Below are 11,807 nucleotides of genomic sequence, written 5' to 3' on the forward strand. Positions count from 1 at the left end.
TAATTACTGGAATCTATCCATTCAGACTAAGCAGGGCACATTCATATTAATCCATGCAACTCCATGATGTTGCAAATGTCTACCAGAGTCAGATTGTTAAGGTACCATTTTTAGCATTTCACTGTTTCACAGCAAAGAGTTGCAAGGTTAGATTTGTCCTGGCTGGCTAAGCTGGACACAAATGAGACAGAAGGCAGAAAGAAAAAGATATTGGACAAGAGACAGGGCAAAGTAATAGGTACCTTAGGTTCCCATTTCAGGAGCCACTTACTATTTGTATCCACAATTTGAATGTATGTTTGTTAAATTATATTTTAGCTTCTTCTTTTTTTAAAGCCAGGGTCTGGTTTCTTCCCAAATATGAATAAGGAAGTGCTCCATCTCAACATTTATTTCAATTTCTTCAGGATCCACCTATATATCTTTGTGCTGTAGTTATTTTAAGTAGAATATTTATAAATAAAATGCAAAACTCATGCATCACAAAACATTAACTCAACCACTACCACAGAGAGTGAACTAATCAAAATATTAACACTACTTATAATTCTATCCAACTATTATCAATTTTCAACCAGCCATTCGCTTACCCCTTGATCTAAAGTCTCAGAGGAAAAAATGGAATAGACAACCAGTAAGGTTTCCCAAAAAATGAGACATTTTTCAAGGCCTTTCTTAAAAATCTTGTTTCAGAACTTTTTTTGAAAAATGCAGAAACGCATCTGTCTACATGTTTGTGCTTCTGTCAGTTCTAAATAAAGGATAAATCTTAAACAAAATCATGTTTCTATATTCTACAATTTACGAAATTTTAAATGTTTTTCATTTGTGGTCTATTTTTGCTTATATTTTTTGTCTTGAAATCCATACACTTCTGTGCTTTCACATCAATAATTGTGTACCAGAATTTGAAGACTGCCAAAGGATTAATGTTAAGTGAACTTGAAACTTTGTGTTATCTGCTGTTCTGAAGAATGATTATTATCATTCAGAAAAGCCAAACAGGAGAACAATCAGTCTATTTCAGGGGTGAAATCCAGTCCCCATTGAAGTCAATCACAAAACTCCAGTTGGATCAATTTTTCACTATGTGAAAGAACTAAAGTCTTTAAGCACTCAGGCATGAATTTAACTTAGGTGGTTGTCAGACTGGGTCTTCATCTGAGAAAAGTTACTCACATTCATAAGTGCAGGACTGTGATCTGAGTAAGCAACCTATTCAATTAGCATTAGAGACTGATGTCAGTCAATGACCAGTTTAAATGTAAGGCACATGAAAAAAAATGTCCCACCCCCCACCCATCAGAAAATTCCGTTTCCTCAAAATTGACCTCTTCCTGTAATTGTTCAATATTCTGAAGTGACTTTTCCAAACAAACCAAGATATTTATTTTTTTTAGTGTTGATTAAAACGAAAACATTTTATTTTAACACTTCAACTAAAAATGTCATTAACTTGAAATGCCAATTCAAAATGAAAATTTGTATTTCAAATTGACCTTTTAAAACTCAACATTTTGATTCTAACTGACATTTTGTTTGAATTGGAAAAGTCAAAATGAAACATTTAGACATATCCAAATGAAAACATTTTGGAACTCATTGTTCTGGAAAAAATGATATTTTTACTTTTCATCCATCATTTCGGATGTAAACAAAGGTTGAAATATAATAATTTCCCATAAAATATAAATTCTATTTTCTACTCAGGTCTATTTAAATCTATTCAGGACAAGTTCTAATTTACAAATGAGAGATGGCCTAACTGAATTATTAACTACAGTTCAAGCTCACATGCAACCACTAATAAATATATATATTACACACACTCACTATAGCTCAATAAATGCCTCCTCTGTCAACGTAATAATCACACACACATATATCAGAACAACTCAACTGAGTGAAGTGCAGGATCAGGCCCAAAAACCTGATAGTTTATCAGCCACTAATTGGCTAATTATCATATGCTTGTTGCCATACAAGTGTCTAATATATAAAGCAGTTTCAGCACAGCTGTAAACATAAAGATTTCAGGAAAACAGTACAAAAAATCAGACAACAAATCCTCAGCTGAACAACTGATATTACCGTCTGTCATTTCCCCACCCCCCATTCATTCAGACCACAACAATTAAGCATCACACTGTAAACCAATATATGCTAACACATATATAATCATATTGATATGTATTATCTGCATTATGTATAAGTATGCATTAAGCAAAATAGAATTAAGCACCATTATAATAGTTAGATAGCCTAAACTGCCCTATACCTTTACTATAATCCTGTTCACTTATGCTAAGTATCCCATAACACTTTGCATTTGCTCAAGTAAGCTTTGGCTTAAGTAGATAGTTGTCAGGAACAGGTCACAGGATTATTTTACCATAGCTAGAAGTAGGGCATTCTTACATACATGTACTGGAATGTCCCCAAGGAAGAGGGCAAAACATCTGAGTGTTCTACACTGGTACAAACCTAAGGAGATGCCTTCCTAACCTTTGGTCCCTGGAATGCATGTGTTCAGAACAAAGAGATAAAGGACACACATGGTACCAGAAATACAAGGTAGAAAGATGATTGGTTAAATCTTGTTTCAGATGACATATGGATTACCCTTTACATGTAAGGAGCACATCTTTTGCATAAGGTGAATGTAACAAAGCTGCATGAGATGGCTTCCTGGAGACTAGTATCATATGGAACCTTTTTCCTATACTATATTATTACTACTGGCTTATAGCAATAAACTTGACTGGCATTTCATATTTGGTCTCTCGAGTTTATTTCACAGCAAATCAAAGTGTGGTCTAACAATTTACTATACCAGCTAACAACAATATATAAAGAAAAAGTGGATTTAGTCATCAATAATCACATAGTTTAGCAGGGAAAAACAGAGATATGACCACACTTTACTAAGGCCTGGTCCACACTAACCCCCCACTTCGAACTAAGGTACGCAAATTCAGCTACGTTAATAATGTAGCTGAATTCGAAGTACCTTAGTTCGAACTTACCGCGGGTCCAGACGCAGCAGGAAGGCTCCCCTGTTGATGCCGCGTACTCCTCTCGCCGAGCTGGAGTATCGGCGTCGACGGTGAGCACTTCCGGGATTGATCCGGGATCGATTTATCGCGTCTAGACAAGAAGATCGATTGCTTACCGCCGGACCCGGAGGTAAGTGTAGACCTACACTGATATTTGTCTTTTTGTCTATGGTTGTCCAGCTCCTAGCACAAGGTGTCTGATCTATGACTGGGGCTCCTGGGTGCTACAATAATACAAATAATAATAAATTTCTAAATAAAATTAGAAAATATATAAAGGATTAATAAATTATTAGAAGTGATAAGTATATTACAGAAATGAACAGAGTGTTGCAGATGGTTATAAGCAGAAGAGTAAATTATTATTACCATTGTTATAAGCATACTATTGACCTGTTAGATCCTAACAATTGATAAATATCATTTATTAACCATTTATAAACTATTTGAAAATGTACCCTTAATGTGATGCTATATAACATGAACTTGGTGCAACAGATATGACAATATCCAGCAATATCCTGAACACGCCTTATTGAATTAAGTTAAACATCTTTACATCTTTGGAGTCCATTGTATTAAGTTAATGGTTTATGTATCTTTGTGGGACAGGGACTGTATGTAAATCCATGGGGGAGGGGGACTACAGCCCTCCAGGAACTAAGAACAGCATATGGTGATTGGGCAAATCCACACAGGTTGTAATTCCTCTCAAAAGGCACCATCACCTGGAGAGGCTTACATATACTGGTTTGAACTGGATTCTCCATGTGCCAACAGACAAAGAAAGGACTTCTAGTTAATTTAAACAGATGCAGGGCCTTCTTTCTAATCCAGCAAAGCAACAGGACCTCCAGTCCACAGAAGGCCCCAATCCTTAGGGAATAATTGGAAGGATTTTTGCCTACAGAGGCCCCACAAGCCTAGGTTCTTGTTACATAAGACCAGTCATACTGGGTCAGGCCAAAGGTCCATCTAGCCCAGTATCCTGTCTTCTGACAGTGACCAATGCCAGGTGCCCCAGAGGGAATGAACGAAACAGGTAATCATCAAATGATCCATCCCATCACCCATTCCCAGCTTCTGGCAAACAAAGGCTGGGGACACCATCCCTGCCCATCCTGACTAATAGCCATTGATGGACCAATCCTCCATGAACATATCTAGTTATTTTTTGAACCCTGTTATAGTCTTGGACTGCACAACATCCTCTGGCAAGGAGTTCCATAGGTTGACTGTGCATTGTGTGAAAAAATAGTTCCTTTTGTTTGTTTTAAACCTGCTGCCTATTAATTTAATTTGCTGACCCCTAGTTCTTGTGTTATGAGAAGGAGTAAATAATACTTCCCTATTTACTTTCTCCACACCAGTCATGATTTTATAGACCTCTATCATATCCCCCCATAGTCGTCTCTTTTCCAAGCTAAAAAGTCCCAGTCTTATTAATCTCTCCTCATATGGCAGCCGTTCCATACCCCTAATCACTTGTTGCCTTTTTCTAAACCTTTTCCAGTTAAAATATATCTTTTTTGAGATTATGTGACCACATCTGCATCTGCTCTGGGCAAAAGACTGTTATATTCTTGAAACCACAGGAAAACTCCTGTGTGGGAGTTTTGAAGGACTGGCCACCTGCCAGAGCCATTCCTGGAATTGGGCAGCTTATAACCATGCACACAGGTTCTTTTATTGTTTTTAATATATTTTGTCTGTAATGTGTTTACCTCAAGAATAAACTGTTCTTGCTTAGAAAGAGCCATGTGGTAACTTATACCTATGGCAATTACACTGTGTGCCACTTGTGAAGAAAAGGGAAATGAAGCTTCCTTAGGCAGATTGGCTTTTGCTGGGGATAGCGCAGTACAGTTAGGGGACTGTGTAGTCTTGGAATACCCTGGTCAGAAGAGAGACAGACCTGTATCTCAATCCAAGAAAGACAATGGGTGGGGAGAAGCCTAGAATAGGTAACCTTAAAAATGTTTAAAAAATTGCATAAAACATTGTAATTTTTTTGTCCAGCTGTAAATGTTTTATTCTATTAACCTGATCCCAGAAAGACTTACACATGTGCTGAACTTTATGCACCATAATAGTCCTATTGATTTCTTTGGGACTACTAACAGTGCATAAAATTAAGAATGTGCTTAAGTCTTTGGCAAATCAGGAACTAGGATCGCTGTGGTCCTTCAGCAAAACCCAGTTGTTTTCATAAACCAGTGGTTTTCTAATTAAACTTATCGAATTCAAATTATCATAAATTGAATCAAGACCCAAGGACTTGTACTGTTGACAAAGCTTTCCAAGTATAAACCCTGATATACTCTTGAAAGGGATCTCAACAAAGAGACAATAATTTTCCAACTGACCTATCAGCAATTAGTGAGGCCTTGGCTGAGGGAGTGTGACAGGGAAGGATAAAGAATTCCTCTTCTCACAGAATCATAGAGCTGGAAGGGACCTTGAGAGGTCATCTAGTCCAGTCCTATGCACTCGTGGTAGGACTAATTATCTAGACTATCCCTGACAGGTGTTGGTCTAACCTGCTCTTAAAAATCTCCAACGATGGAGATTCCACAACCTCCCTTGGCAATTTATTCGAGTGCTTAATCACCCTGACAATTAGGAAGTTTTTCCTAATGTCCAACCTAAATCTCTCTTGCTGCAATTTAAGCCCATTGCTTCTCGTCCTAGCCACAGAGGTTAAGAAAAACAATTTTTCTTCCTCCTCCTTGTAACAACCTTTTACATACTTGAAAACTGTTATGTCCCCTCTCAGTCTTCTCTTTTCCATTCTAAACAAGCCCATTTTTTTCAATCTTCCCTCATAGGTCATGTTTTTAATCATTTTTGTTGCTCTTCTCTGGACTCTGTCCAATTTGTCCACATCCTTCCTGAAATGTGGCACCCAGAACTGGACACAATACTCCAGTTGAGTCCTAATTGGAGCAGAAGAATTAATTCTTGTGTCTTGCTTACAACACTATTGCTAATACATCCCAGAAGTATGTTTGGTTTTTTTGCAACAATGTTACACTTTTGACTCATTTAGTTTGTGCTCCACTATGACCCCCAGATTCCTTTCCCGCAATATTCCTTCCTAGGCAGTCATTTCCCATTTTGTATGTGTTCCTTCCTAAAAATGGAGTACTTTGCATTTGTCCTTATTGAATTTCATCCTATTTACTTCAGACCATTTCTCCAGTTTGTCCAGATCATTTTGAATTTTAATCCTATCCTCCAAAGCACTTGCAACCCCTCCCAGCTTGGTAAAATCTGCAAACTTTATAAGTGTATTCTGTATGCCATTATCTAAATCATTGATGAAGATATTTAACAGAACCAGACCCAGAACTGATCCCTGCGGGATCCCACTCATTATGCCCTTCCAGCATGACTGTGAACCACTGATAACTACTCTCTGGCAATGATTTCCCAACCAGTTTTGCATCCACCTTATTGTAGCTCCATCTAGCTTGCATTTCCCTACTTTGTTTATGAAAAGGTCATGCGAGACAGTATCAAAAGTTTTGCTAAAGTCAAGATACACCATGTTTACTGCTTTCTTTGTTTGTTACCCTGTCAAAGAAAGCTATCACGTTGGTTTGACATGATTTATTTTTGACAAATCTATACTGACTGTTACTCATCACCTTATTGTCTTCTAGATGTTTGCAAATTGATTGCTTAATTATTTGCTCCATTATTTTTCTGGGTACAGAAGTTAAGCTTACTCGCCTGTAATTCTCTGGGTTGTCCTTATATCACTTTTTAGAGATGGGCACTATATCTGCCCTTTCCCAGTTCTCTGGAAACCCTCCCATCTTCCATGACTTCTCAAAGATAATCACTAATAGCTCAGATATCTCCTCAATCAGCTCCTTGAGTATTCTAGGATGCACTTCACCAGGCCCTGGTGACTTGAAGACATCTAATTTGTTCAAGTAATTTTTAACTTGTTCTTTCCCTATCTTAGCCTCTTCTGATCCTACCTCATTTTTCCCGGAATTCACTATGTTAGACGTCCAATCACCACTGAACTTCTTAGTGAAAATCAAAACAAAGAAATCATTAAGTACATCTGCCATTTCCACATTTTCTGTTATTCTTTCTCCCCACTCATTGAGTAACCTTCCTACCCTGTCCTTGGTCTTCCTCTTTCTTCTAATGTATTTGTAGAATGTTTCCTTGTTACCCTTTATGTCTCTGTCTAGTTTGATCTTGTTTTGTGCCTTGGCCTTTCTAATTTTGTCCCTACATACTTGTGTTATTTATTTATTTTCATCCTTTGTAATTTGACCTAGCTTCCACTTTTTTTTGTAGGACTCTTCTTTGAGTTTTAGATCACTGAAGATATCCTGATTAAACCAGGGTCACCTCTTGACATACTTCCTATCTTTTCTATGCAGTGGGATAACTTGCTTTTGTGCCCTTAATAATGTATAAAAAACTACCATCTTCTATTGTTTTTCCCCTTAGACTTGCTTCCCATGGGATCTTACCTACCAATTCCCTGAGTTTTCTAAAGTCTGCTTTCTCGAAATCCACTGTCTTTATTTTGCTGTTCTCCCTCCTACCATTCCTTAAAATCATTAACTCTATCATTTCATGATCATTTTCACCCAAGCTGCCTTCCACTTTCAAATTCTCAAGCAGTTCCTCCCTCTTTGTCAAAATCAAATCAAGAACAGCCTCTCCACAGTAGCTGTCTCCACCTTTTGAAATTAAAAATTGTCTCCAATACATTCCAAGAACTTATTGGATAATCTGAGCAAATGTGTTTAAAAAACTCCAGTTTTGAGACTACCACAAATGCTGAGAGAGCAAGAAATATAAAACTAAATATCTGAGACTCATTAGACTCAAATGCCATTAAAACAAATGGGTCTCATATATGACATGGAGAGAGACTTACAGAACGGATAGGAGAATAGCAGATATCACCCTTTTTTCATTATTATTTTTTGGCCATAGTTATTTCTTAAGGAAGCAAAAAGGCACTATTTGCCTACCTGTTGGGAATGGCTTGAAAACCAGCTTGAATCCTTGAGACACTGAGATTTCTGGGAGCCCAGGTGTCTCGTAAAGCCCATTTTTCAGTATAAATGTAAAGTAAGTATAGAGGAAAGGATAGAAGGAAAAGATTTGAAGTGGCCAAAATTAAGATGGGCACTCAACAAGCCATAGCATCTAGATGCTTATGAAGATGGAGGATACTTTGGCATTCACTCTGTTACTTTGTGCCTCCCTGAACCACAGTTTAGTGATGAGATACCTCCTCCCCGACCTTACACTCTACTTTTGACCTGTCTCCCTTTGTCTAATCCTGCATTTCAGCACATCTCCCTGACATTTCTTGCCAGATGTTTCACCATCAACTTAAACTTATTATGGGAAAAACTGAACTAATCTCTCCTCTGAAATGGTCTCCATTGTCCTCATTCTCTGTCACTGCTTACACCACCACTATCTTTCCTCTTAGTCTAGTAACCTAAGATTCATCTTCAACTCCTTTTTCTCTCCCACCTCACACAGCCATGCTGTTTCCAAATCTTGCCTCTTCTCCCTCTAGGACATTTCTAAGATATGATCTTCTCTTCCTGCCCAGCCAACCAGAATTCTCAGGAATGAAGAGGAGGTGATTACGGCCCTAATCACCTCCTCTTCATTATTGCTGCTTCCTTCTCTTCCCCTCCCTAATACTTATATCACACCAGTCTCCTATATTCAAATAGTTAAACTGAGTGGTAGGTTGAGCAAGGGGCTGAAGGGTATTTTGGGAAATCCCACGCCAATACTGTCAATCAAAGTGCTCAAAATTCATGAGTCAAAATCATGTATTTTTTAAAAATCTATTTTGGATTCCCTTTGTTTACTTTTTTAATCCTTTAGGGTACACTGGGGTCATATTTTCATACTTCTCTCTACAACTCTAAGAGCTAGAAAATTACTTTAAAAAACCTGTAGGAGATTCTCATATTTACAGAGGCTGAAGTTTGAAACAAAACAACAACTTTCATGAGACACTTGAGAAAAAAAATCACAAGAATTAGCAACACTGCCATACTTTTTTTTTTGTTACAATTACAATACTAAAAAAAATGCAAAAATGTATATTAAAAAATGTGGCCAAAATTTTCAAAAGTGACACGTGATTTGGGTATCTATTTTGAGATACCTTTACAGAGGCCTCACTTTCAGAGAGACACAGAGATTCAAAATCACTAGTTACTTGAAAAATCTTGGCCTGTATATATTTGATTATATCCCTTTCTGCTACCCTCCATACATTGCTTGGCAGCTTAATGCCTGCCTCAAAGAATTTTCAATCTATTTGCCTCTATATACAGCACTCAGAATATTAAGGTTGTTGATTGTTACTTTAATATAAATATATAATATTAATAAGTATGGTGAACAGTAGGTCCCCCAAATCCTGTCACATGGTTGAAAATAACCTCTCCACTATCACAGGGCAACACTAGTATCTTAAGTGTGTTGTTCAAAGGCACATTGAGATGCACTGTGCAGAACATCAGGCTCTACAGGAGATGCACAGCGAGAGAAAGAGAGAGACGGACAAGTGCTAGAGAAATTTAAAAATCACACAACCCCACCACTTTTCAACAGTGAACCAGATGTCTTACTTAAGCACATTTAACTGTTATGCTGCAAGGGAAAAAAAAAATCACATACTGCATACAGTTCAAATCTAGTGGTGATTAATGTACTTGCTTTTTTCCTTTCAATGTGGTAAAGAGAGTGACACATCCAGGTAATATATGCTGCTGCCACCAAGCTGGGTTATAGCCAGAAAACATTAAGCAAGAACATATTTTGTATTTTGCTTTCATTTAGAATTTGCCCTAGTGTTGCCTTGGCAATATGACATTTTAAACAAAATGAATAGCTTCGATTAAGGAAGAAATGGTTTCTGTTTAATTTAGTTTTAAATCTGATTATTCTTTTCTTCTATTACACAAACTTTGCTCAGTCGAAATTTGCAAGAATAATTACTGTATGTTTCCCAACTAAGGTAGTTTTTCTTTCTGCGTGGTTATATTACTGTTAAAAAATTGTGCACGAAGAAAGCATAGACACACAAATATGTATGGTTGGAACTATAAACAAAAAGCTCCTATTTGGCAGAGTGTATATATCTGATATATTCCAACCTCTACTAATATGATCATATCCTGCAGTCTTTACACAGTTACTCTGTGATCATGTGAAATACTGAGAAAAATCCTACAACAGCACTGGAAACTGAGACAACAATATATTCTGTATACCTAATATGTATACATATGTGTGCATTTATTTAACTTAGTTGGAAATAGGGATGTACCTGAACCTCAAATTTTTAATCAAGATCCTAGTTAGAACTTTGCCCTAATTTCACTTCCATTTAGATCCAGGGTTCTGAATCAGATCATTACAGGTATAAGTTACAGACAGAAACTTTGAATCCAGACCCAAATGTAAATTCTTTCAAATATGGAAGATGGTATCCATGATAAGCAGGAAAATATCCATGTTAAGCTGCATATACTGTATGTAGACTAGTAAACCTATTTTAGAAAACATTAGACAATAGTTCTTCCAAATTACTGCTGATTATTACCACTTATGAAGTATTCCATCTGAATATTGTTAATTTCACAGAGAGTGGATTTACAATTTTGAAAACAAAGAAAATTATAGTGTATTAGTGGGATGTCTGGTAGCACCTGTTACAGTTAAGGCTGAAACTCAGTTGCCATTATAACACCCTCTTTTTATATGCTAATAACTCTCTTAAAAGTTCATCTTTAGGCAGACATTTTCCATGCATGGTCAAAATCCTTTCACAAAGATTTGAGTTAGGGAAGAGTGGAAGAAAATGTACCTTTCCCATCATAAAAAATTCTGAGCAGCCTCTTCTGAACAGAACTCTAGTAACAGTGATTGACATCTGATATTTAAAACTGCACAAAGACAAAACCCTCAGTAAGCATAAGTACTTGTGCTTGATTTTTGGTGGAAGTTTATATATATATATATTTGAGAATATGCCATCTCATAAATAATATAAAAGGGAAAACAAGGATAGACTCTAAAGAGAATTTAATACTTACCAACTAAAATACAGGGAGCTATAACAACCCAATGCTGCCAAATTGAAGTGGTTAGTCAGCTGAAAGGCATGCTGGGGGGAAAAAAACTTTCTATAAAAGCACAACTCTGTAGCTCAGGAGAGTTTATAGGAACCAGGTGGTTATGATGAATGGTGTTTTTGTAATATATATATGACTGACAAGAATTGTTTTTGAGCATGCTCAGTGAGTGTTTTTTTCTGAGGCATTAGAAGAATCTAGTGAAATTCTTATCTATTTTGTGATGTTACTGCTCATGTTCTCTCTTGTCTGATCAGGGACATGGGGCTACTGGTCTTAGGCTGCTATTAGGATAATTTACATGAAAGAAGTTTCAAGTGTGTCATTGAAAGACACATAGTAAACTTCTCAAATTGATTTAATATTAGTGACAGAAGGAAAATCCAGTTAAAAGAGGAATCAAACTCATAAATCCTTCTCTTCTAAGGGCTGTCTGCAACTTCTGTTACCATTTTACAATGCTCTGCTAATTCTATAGTTTCATTTGATAATAAAGAACCTAATCATCAGCTGGAGCAAATCAGTGCCATTCCACTGAAGTCAATGGAGCTATGCTGCTTTACATTAATTTAGATCGTGTCCCAAAGCTTCAACCATA

The 11,807-nt window shown here is 36.8% G+C and overlaps 1 long non-coding RNA gene across 1 annotated transcript in view; it reads right to left on the reverse strand.

The window, feature by feature from the left end:
* The window catches only part of LOC135981113 (uncharacterized), a 32,435-nt gene extending 20,845 nt beyond the window's left edge, over window positions 1-11,590 (reverse strand). The window contains exon 1 of the long non-coding RNA XR_010598077.1: window positions 11,171-11,590. This is a non-coding gene — a long non-coding RNA (uncharacterized LOC135981113). The remainder of the gene's footprint in view (window positions 1-11,170) is intronic.
* Between the last annotated feature and the right edge of the window lie 217 nt (window positions 11,591-11,807).

This window comes from Chrysemys picta, chromosome 2 (genome assembly GCF_011386835.1).
Source record: "Chrysemys picta bellii isolate R12L10 chromosome 2, ASM1138683v2, whole genome shotgun sequence".
NCBI classification, from domain to species: domain Eukaryota; kingdom Metazoa; phylum Chordata; order Testudines; family Emydidae; genus Chrysemys; species Chrysemys picta.